The sequence below is a fragment of the Mus pahari genome, chromosome X (assembly GCF_900095145.1).
Source record: "Mus pahari chromosome X, PAHARI_EIJ_v1.1, whole genome shotgun sequence".
Taxonomy (NCBI): Eukaryota; Metazoa; Chordata; class Mammalia; order Rodentia; family Muridae; genus Mus; species Mus pahari.
Genome location: NC_034613.1, coordinates 120,002,315 through 120,011,530, shown reverse-complemented (window position 1 = coordinate 120,011,530; position 9,216 = coordinate 120,002,315). Strand labels below are relative to the sequence as shown.

Below are 9,216 nucleotides of genomic sequence, written 5' to 3'. Positions count from 1 at the left end.
TGCAGCCCCCTACAGCTCCTTGGGTACTTTCTCTAGCTCCTTCATTGGGGGCCCTGTGTTCCATCCAATAAATGACTGTGAGCATCCACTTCTGTATTTGCCAGGCATATGGCATAGCCTCACAAGAGGCCACTATATCAGGGTATAATTCACTAGATTAAGAATAGTTACACTATTTCCATATATTTCCATTATATAATTCTAGAACTTTTTATCTTCCAAAATAGGAAGCCATTAAACAACCACTTCTCATTACCTCTCCTTCCTTGACCCATCAACTTATGATCAAATGTCTTTATGAATTCATCAATACTGAATAATTCACTCAGCTGTATATCCTCATTTGCTTTCTACTGCTGTGGTAAAGGCCATGACCAAAGTAACAATAATAGTAATATTGATATTATTAAAGAGTAAAAGTAATAGTTTGTTTGGCTTACATGTTCCAGGACAGGAACACAAGGCAGGATCCTGGAGTCAGGAACTGAAACACAGAAATGCTGCATTCAGCTGCTTTTCTTATACCTCCCAGGACTGCCTGCCTAGAGATTGTACCACCAGCAATGGGCTGGGGCTTGACCCTCCCCATTAATTGTTAATCATTAATCAAAGAAATGCTTCACAGACTTGCCTACAGGCTAATCTTATGTAGGCATTTTCTCAATTGAGGGTCCTTCCTCTACCATGATTCAAGTTTGTGTAAGGTTGCCCCAAAAAATTACACAGTAGATCCCATGGCTATTATGTCAGGCTCCTTTCATTTAATATAATGGCTTCATAGTTCTTCCATGTTATAACACATACCATTCTTTTTATGGATGAGTACTATTTTATTGAAGTTATGGCACATTAAAAGATTTCATCCAGCAATTGAAAGGCAGTTGGGCTGTTTCCACCTTGGAGTTCTCATGAATAAAATTTCTGTGAGTTTTGTCTTTATAACATTTTGCCTAGACACTTGTTTCCAGTTCTTTGGGCACATGCACTTAGCAGTGGAATTGCTGGATTGCATCATCATTCTATGAGTAGTTTGCTGGAGAACTGCCACACTTCTCAGAACGCACTCTCAGTTGCTTGGAAACAAGAGCTTTGAGTTGAACCCTGGTGGGAAAACTGTATGTTCAAACCAAGGTATAGGAAATGGAGAGAAAGTAAATTGATGTTTTAAAAAGTAGGAAGGAAGGAAGGAAGGAAGGAAGGAAGGAAGGAAGGAAGGAAGGAAGGAAGGAAGGAAGGAAAGAAGGAAGGAAGGGTTATGACCTCTCGGCCTTCTCATTTGGGGTATTATTTGGTTCCATGCCTAGAGGGACACAAAATTGCCTCATCTAAAATACTATATGTAGTCGAGGAGTCCAGTTAAGTAGAGCTATAGCTGTCTTAGTGATTTTTCTACTTATCCTTGCCCCAACCCATCCCAGAACTCAGAAGGTACTTTGAATTTTTTTTTAAGTAACTGAGAAGCTAGGCATGTCCTCTTCCACTGAGGCCCACAAGGCAGCCCAGCTAGAAGAACATATTCCACAGACAGGCTATGGCTTTTGACATAGCCCCCATTTCTGTTATTCAGGACCCACATGACGACCAAGTTGCTCATCTGCTATATATCTGCAGGGAGATCTAGGTACAGCCCATGTATGTTCTTTGGTTGATGGTTAGGTCTCTGAGAGCCCCAAGGGTCCAGGTTAGTTGACTCTGTTGGTCTTCCTGTGGAATTCCTGTCCCCTTTGGGATGCAATCCTTCTTCCTATTCTTCCATAAGAATCTCTAAACTCAATCAACCCACTGTTTTGCTGTGGGTGTCTGCATCTGTGTGAGTCAGCTAGTGGGTGGAGCCTCTCAGAGGACAGCCATGCTATATTCCTGTCTGCAAGCATAACAGAGTATCATTAATAGTGTCATGGATTGGTGCTTGCCCATGGGGAAGGAAATGCATGTACTCACTTATATATTATATTACATAAAATATATGTCACACTCCACAGACCCAAAGAAGTTAAACAAGAAGAAAGGCACAAGTGAGGATGTTTGAATCTGACTTAGAAGGGGCAATAAAATAGTCATAAGAGGCAGACGGAGGGAGGGAATTTGTGTGAGAGGAGATGGCAAAGTGAGTGGGGAAGTTCAGGGTCAGGTGTGGGGAGGGACAGAAAAGATTGCCAGATGACCATGAGAATGAATAGAAATCTGCAACTGACCAGGATGGGCAGGTTGGGAGCATCTCCAGGACATGACAGAGACCTGGGGTAAGGAAGGCACCCAAGAATCAATTGTGGTGACCTTAGCTGTGACTCAAAGCATTGGGGATATGGAACCTGAAGAGGCCACCTCCTGTAGCCAGGCAAGAATCCCAGGGGAGCTATAGGGACAACAACCCATCCACAAACTCTTCTACCCCAAATTTATCCTGTCTAAAAGAAATGTAAGGACAGGGGATGAAGCAGAGACTAGGGGATGGTCAACCAATAACCAGCCCAACCCCTTAATTTAATTTTTTTAAATTATTGGACTCACTGTGTGTGTGTGTGTGTGTGTGTGTGTGTACACTTATATGTATGCACACATATAACACATACACAATATTTTTCCAAAGACAAAATCCTTTAACAGCTCAAACGCCCATGTGGCTATTTTCGAAGAGAAAGGAATACACTTACTGTTCAAGAAGAGGTTATGCAGATTGCTGGTGGACATCACATGTTCTAAACAGACATACAAGTGAAATCTACCTCGGGGTTTAGGAACTACATATTCCTAGACAGTTTAGCTCACCCGTCCTTTGTGTCTCGGTTTCTTTTCTTGCAAATATAAATCATGACTTTCAATACCTCTCTGTGCTAATTTACTTGTGAAGCTTTAATAAGATAACCACATCTTCCTGGTATTCACATAGCAAAAGTGTCACCCTCTCTCTGATGCTGCAGAAATTCCCATGACTTGGACTGAACTTGTTTCCCACATACTACAAGCCATCAGTGCCTCAGGGGAATTAAAGGGCCAAGGGACTTCATCTAGACCTGAAAGAATATCAAATGATCATAAATATTCTCTCCAAATGAAATGAAATTCCACCATAACAAAAGCAGTACAAGACTCTCAAATGGATCTTTTCAGTTTCCTGTGTATGATTAGTCTCTGTTGGAAGTTATGTTTTTCTAAGAGCGATTAACTTTCCGTCTGTACAGATGTTTCCCTAGTGTTAACATCTGTGGTACTCTGTGCACACAACTTCTCTTATGTGATTTTTGGAACAGTCCCATTGCGAGGACTTTGGAGCTGTAGGAACTTTCTCAGAACTGGTCTATGTCAGAAGCAGAATTTGAACTGAGATCATTTCAATCTTTTAGACCACACTTGTCGTAAAGAATTCCAGACACTTTCTTTTGCTATTGCTAATGCAGAAATCAATAAATGCAAAGCCAGTTGCCTGTAGTTACTCAGACCGTTGATAATAAATCAGGGACTAGTCAAGGAATGCCAGCTCATCTTTATTTCCTCTGAATGGACAGTGGTTTGTTGATTTTAAAGATGATTAAAAGATCAGGGAAAATCTGAAAATAACTTCCTTCCATACCTCAATTCCTTCCATCTGGCCTTACTTTAAATCTTGCCCCCCGCCCCCACCTTGAGCCCTTGAGTTTACTCAGAGAAGACAGGCAGACATAGGCAGTCCACAGGTGGTTTCTGTTCTAGCATATTAATGGATATTAACCACGGTGGTGGGTAGTTTTATGTGTTCACTTGAGTAGTCTTTGGTTCACAAATGCTTAGTCAAATAGCCATCTAGATGTTCCTGTCAAGAGATTGATTCTTCAGAAGAGCGAACATTTGAATTTGGAGATTTGACTAAAGCACACTACTCCCTGTTGTGAGAGAACACACATTCAATGCTTGAAGAATTTCCTGAAAAAGAAAATTTGCTTCCAAAATATGGTTGGGGGACCAGTGAGAGAATACTCCGTGAGTAAAAATGCTTGCTGTACAAGCCTGGTGACCTGAACCCAGGTTTAACAAGCAGGGCTCAGTGGAAAGCATCTATAATCTACTACTCCTAAAGGAAGACAGGAGGCCTAAACAGGAGAATAGTCTCGAAGCTCATGGGCCCTTTAGCCTAGAGTTTACAGCCCATCTGTAGAAACAAAAGTGACACAGCCTCAACAAGGTGGAAGGAGAGAACTGACTCCCAAAATTGCTCTCTGACCTCTAACATGTATGCCAAAACACACATGCACCTGTCATGTAACCCACACAAGCCTAATAGTTTTTCCTTTCTTTTATTGGATATTTTTCTTTATTTATATTTCAAATATTATCCCCTTTCCAGGTTTCCCCTCCAGAAATGCCCTATCCCACCCCTACTCCTGCTTCTATGAGGGCACACACACACACACACACACACACACACTCACTCCTACCTCCCCTCCCTGGCATTCCCCTATACTGGGACATCAAGCCTTCATAGGACCCAGAGCCTCTCCTTTCATTGATGCCTATCAAGGCCATCCTCTGCTACATATGTGGCTGGAGCAATGGGTCTCTCCATGTGTACTCTTTGGTTGATGGTTTAGTCCCTGGCAGCTCTGTGGGGAGGGGTCTGGTAAATTCATATTGTTGTTCCTCCTATGGGGCTGCAAAACCCTTCAACTCCTTGGGTACTTCCTCTAGCTCCTTCATTGGGGACCCTGTGCTCAGTCCAGTGGTTGGCTGAGAGGATCCACCTCTGTATTTGTCAGGTTCTGGCAGAGCTTCTCAGGAGACAGCTATATCAGGCTCCTTTCAGTAAGCACTTTCTGGAATCCACAATAGTGTTTGGTGGCTGTATATGGGTTGGATCCCCAGGTGGGGCAGTCTCTGGATGGCCTTTCCTTAAGTCTCTGCTCCATACTTTGTCTCCATATTTCCTCTCATGAGAATTTTGTTCCCCCTTATAAGAAGAGCTAAGGCATCAACACTTTGGTCTTCCTTCTTCTAGAGCTTCATGTGGTCTCTGAATTGTATCTTGGGTATTCAGATATTTTGGGCTAATATTCACTTATCAGTGAGTGCATACAATGTGTGTTCTTTTGTGATTGGGTTAACTCACTCAGGATGATATTTTCTAGTTCCATCCATTTGCCTGAGAATTTTATGAAATCATTGTTTTTAATAGCTGAGTAGTACTCCATTGTGTAAATGTACCACATTTTCTGTATCCGTTCTTCTGTTGAAAGACATCTGGGTTCTTTACAGCTTCTGGCTATTATAAATAAGACTGCTATGAACGTAGTGGAGCATGTGTCCTTGTTATATGTTGGAGCATCTTTTGGGTATATCCCCAGGAGTGGTATATAGCTGGGTCCTCAAGTCCTATGTCCAATTTTCTGAGGAACCGCCAGACTGATTTCCAGAGTGGTTGTACAAGCTTGCAATCCCACCAACAATGGAGGAGTGTCCCTCTTTCCCCACATCCTCACCAGCATCTGCTGTTACCTGAATTTTTGATCTTAGCCATTCTGACTGGTGTGAAGTAGAATCTCAGAGTTGTTCTGATTTACATTTCCCTGATGATTAAGAATATTGAGCATTTCTTTGGGTGATTCTTGGCCATTTGATATTCCACAGTTGAGAATTCTTTGTTTAGCTCTGTGCCCCATTTTTAATAGGGTCTTAAATCCAATTTAGAGAGCTGTTGGTTATCACTAAGGTCAGAGTGGCACTATTATACCCTTAGGGCTATCATGCCATGCTGGTCATTGGTGTGGTTCATAGCTTCATGGTTAGATTAGGCTGCTGGTTGTCCTTTGTAAGTTTGCATGGCGCCTTCTGGTACCATGAAAGCTAATCTTCAGGAAGAAGCCATTTCAGGTTGGTACCATGCCAGGAAACTCTGGACTGTGTGAAGTGCATGATGTTTACAGCAATAGGGACTTAACTCACTTTTGCTGGTCAGCAAGAGAAATAGCAACAGGCTACATCTTTGAAGAGTCAAAAGCATTCACTATCAATAGCTTCAGAGAAATATAAATTCAAACTGGGTTAAAATTCACTCTCTGTCCATCAGTTTTTATCACCCCCCCCCAAAAAAAAATAGTTTGCTACAGTGGACATGGGGAAAGAAGAATCTTTCTTTTTTAAGAGATCTGAAGTGATTTTACTTCTATGTCCTTCACTTTAAGCCAGACATTGAATTTCACAGTGATTTCTGGGATGGGGCAGAAGGAAGGCGGCATTCAGAGTGATGGAGGTCATGGCCGGGTTGGCCTCACTGGGGAAGGTGGAGGAGCACAGACTGCCCTGATGGCAGGTAGGTGATGTTCCGAGAGCGGGAGAGCTGGTATGCAATGTCCTCAGCAGCTTCCAGCTTTCGCAGCACCTGCTGTGGCCAGCGAGTTGACAATCAGCTCAGCTTCCTTGGAGTCACCCTCAACAGAGATGATGGCTGCCTTCTGCTGCTGCTCAGCCTTTTCCACCACAAATCTGGCTCTCTCTGCTTTCTGCTGAGCCACCTGTTTGACTTCTACTGTGTCTGTGAGCTCCTTCCTGAAGGTCAGATGTGTCAGGGGATGCATCATCCAGGATGAGCCCAAATGTTGCTGCTCGCTCTGTGAGGTCATCATTCATCTGCCTGGAGTCCAGTTCTCGCTGGTTAACCAACTCTCCAGCATCTAATTGAGCCACCACCAACTTGAGGATCTCTGTGGTGTTAGATGGCAGCACCCGCTCATCATAGTCCTTGTGGTGATAGACGGCAGCACCCGCTCATCATAGTCCTTGTGGTGATAGACAGCAGCACCCGCTCATCATAGTCCTTGTGGTGATAGACGGCAGCACCCGCTCATCATAGTCCTCGTCAGTGTTGGTGGAGATATGAGGAAGCTGGCTGGCCACCAGCCAGAAGAGGATACGCAGTGTGATGTTGACATTCTGCAGGGCTGTTCCCAGTGACAACCAGCACACTCTGTGGTCAAAAGTGTCAAAGATAATTGGCTTCTGTACCCAAGGGATGAGAAAGTCAGTCCCGTCTCCTCCCACAATGTCCTGTACTCCACGTAATCGGTCAAAGATGACAGCTCTGTGTCAAGCATCCACATTACATAAAGCAGAGTTCACCAAGCCTCTGCAACTGCTAACACAAGGCTGAACTTTCTGATAGACTCCAACACTTTGACAGCCATGACTCCTGTTGCTTCCACTCACACCTGCTGTCTTTCTGACCTCCACATGAATTCCCCAGCACCGCATTGGAAAGAATCTTTATATACCATTGTAGTGTTGTAAACTCGTACAGACACCATAGAAATCTATGTGGAAGCTTCTCAAAAGATCCAAACCACAACTGTCAGTTCTGAACACATTTGTGTATGACTGACTCTACTTCACACTACAGAGATATTTTCCCATGGATGTTTATGGTTGCTTTATCCAAACATAATAACTTATAGATGAGACCACCATAAATGTCCACCAGCAAAATGAATGAATAGTAAAATATAAATATACAATTGAATTACATTCAGTTATGAGGAAAAATGGAATTATAAAATGTGCAAGGGAATGGATGAGATACCTGCAAAGAATTGAGGTAGCTCAGACACAAAGGGCATATGTTCCTTCTCAAATGCAGAGCATAGTGGTTGTTATATATGTCTATCTAGGTGAGCAAATGTACATAAAGTTCAAGAACCCAAAAAGGATGCTGTGGCAGTGGAGTGTCAAAGACAGTGTAAGTAAGTAGAAAGTGGAATAGCGGGGCATGAAAGGTTACAGTGGAAAAACGGGGATAAGGAGATAAGGCAAGATGATGGGTGAGAATCAATCAAAATGCAATATGTGTCAAGATGCTATATGAAAACTTATTACTTTGTAAGATAATTATTGGAAATAAAAATAAGTGCCAGTGAGATGATTTACCTCTTAAAGACAAGTCCAAGAACCTGAGTTGAATTCCCTAATACCCTGCGTCCAACATGGTGGAAAGAGAGAGCCAACTTTGGCAGGATGGCCTTTGTCCTTCATCGGCACCTTCACACACATACTCATACGTATAACATGAATACATGGAGTAAGTTGTAATAAAACATCAAAAAGAAATTGGAAGTTTGGGGTTACCTGTAATACTCTGCATTTCAAAAAGGAAAAACAAAAAGACATAATCAGACTCCGCTCTCTCCATGAGATGATCGCATACATGAATTAATTCTGTATACTATCGTCATTATCAATGAACAAAATATTTGTGATATCTACTTTTCCCCTTGCAGTAATGTTAGCATCTGTTGATATATATTGCCTTATTCCATTACTTTGTTCACGTTGCTTCTATAATTCTGTCTCCTCTTAGTCATAGTTGAAAACTTCATTTTATAGAAATCTCTCTTCATTAATTTTTATGATTTACCTTGAGTTATAGTTCAATGAGCCAAATCAGGAGAAATGCTTGATTCCATTACCTTTTAAAAGACCATTTAAGAATATTTTATACCATTGACCAAAAATGACTGGGATGCGAATCACCTTGTGTGCTGGTATGCGTGTGCATGTGTGTGTGTGTGTGTGTGTGTGTGTGTGTGTGTGTGTGTGCATGTGCACTTGTGTGTGTGTGTGGAGAGAGAGCGCGCATCATCATAAACTTATGGAGTCCTTAATATTGTAATCATTTCATTCCCCACAGATATCATTATGAATGTTCACATTATCACTGTTTGACCAGCTCAGTTTTTGCTTCCCTTTCAGTGACCCACATACATTGTTGTGTTTGTACAGTGCTGCTGAGTTACAGTATACTCTTCATAAAATGCATTTCCCAAATTTAGACCCATGTGCACAACCATGAATGAATCATCATAGGAAACGGACTTATCTTTCACACTCCCAACATTTCTTGTTGATCCTCCTCTCAAACCTCTACACTTCCCTCAATCCTGGGATAATAAAAAAAAATTTCTTTTTTGATGTTTTAGAATCAAATGTGTGGAAATTCAAAATGCATATGCTTTCTTTTCCAACTTCTTTTGCTCAGTAAAATTATTTTGACCCTTATGCAGCCTGTACTCTACTTATGGTTGCTATTCTCCTGAGTTTTATATTCCAATGCTTATTAGTTTCTTCTTGTTGTTGTGACCAAATGCTTGAAAGGAAGCAACTTAAGGGAGCAGGTAGGGTTACTTTTGGCTCACAGTTTATTTGGGTTTTTTTGTTTTGTTTTGTTTTTGTTTTTGTTTTTGTTTTTGTTTTTTTTTT

At 41.8% G+C, this 9,216-nt stretch overlaps 1 protein-coding gene and 1 pseudogene across 1 annotated transcript in view; one reads left to right on the top strand and one right to left on the bottom strand.

The window, feature by feature from the left end:
• Positions 1–9,216, top strand: part of Col4a6 (collagen type IV alpha 6 chain) — a 311,346-nt gene that overhangs the window by 117,214 nt on the left and 184,916 nt on the right. The window lies entirely within an intron of this gene.
• LOC110313366 lies at positions 6,239–7,151 on the bottom strand (annotated as a pseudogene).